Below are 671 nucleotides of genomic sequence, written 5' to 3'. Positions count from 1 at the left end.
GTAGCTTCGATAACCATTTAATAATGAATTAATTACTATGCTGGTATTTCATTTGCTCCAAAACGTCCAACTGTTGTCTGCACGAATTTACTCTCCATGGCCTGAGATGTAGGTGAACAAGCGTCAGTTCTATTCTTTTTCCTTTTCGACCTCGCGCTTGTAGGACGTCATGTCATCCATCATTCGGTTATTTTCTCATTATTCGCCCACCTTAATCAGCACTTTTTTTTCGCGTTATTTTCCACATTCATATCGCTTTAGCCCATATACAGGTGATATGTAGTAGCAGCAAGCATGTGCTTCCAACCTGATCCCCCTAGCTCAATCCATCTATCTAGCTATCCTACTTTCCCTTTACGCGGCTTGGAGTCCGGCCTTTGGTTAAGCATTTGCACATTACAATGACCATTCTCAATGTCGTACCCGGTACCGGCAGTGCTCATTTCAACAGAAAAGGTCCCGGTCTCCTTGTTCCCACAGACGTGGCTTCCGCGTCGTCCGTTCTGCGTACGCTTCGGCGTCCGGAACGGTTCCATCTGTCGGCACCCCCCTCCCCCCTCCATGAAGGGGCGAAAGCGTGTCCGTGCCGTGACAGGGACAGGCCCAATCGGGAAACGGGTTTTGGCGCAGGGAGTGAGCGCTACCGAGAGCGCGGCGTTGCGGCCGACCGG

The sequence above is a fragment of the Dermacentor albipictus genome, chromosome 7, assembly GCF_038994185.2.
Source record: "Dermacentor albipictus isolate Rhodes 1998 colony chromosome 7, USDA_Dalb.pri_finalv2, whole genome shotgun sequence".
Lineage (NCBI taxonomy): Eukaryota > Metazoa > Arthropoda > Arachnida > Ixodida > Ixodidae > Dermacentor > Dermacentor albipictus.
The sequence above is the reverse complement of the archived record's forward strand: the minus strand, read 5'-3'. Positions refer to the sequence as shown.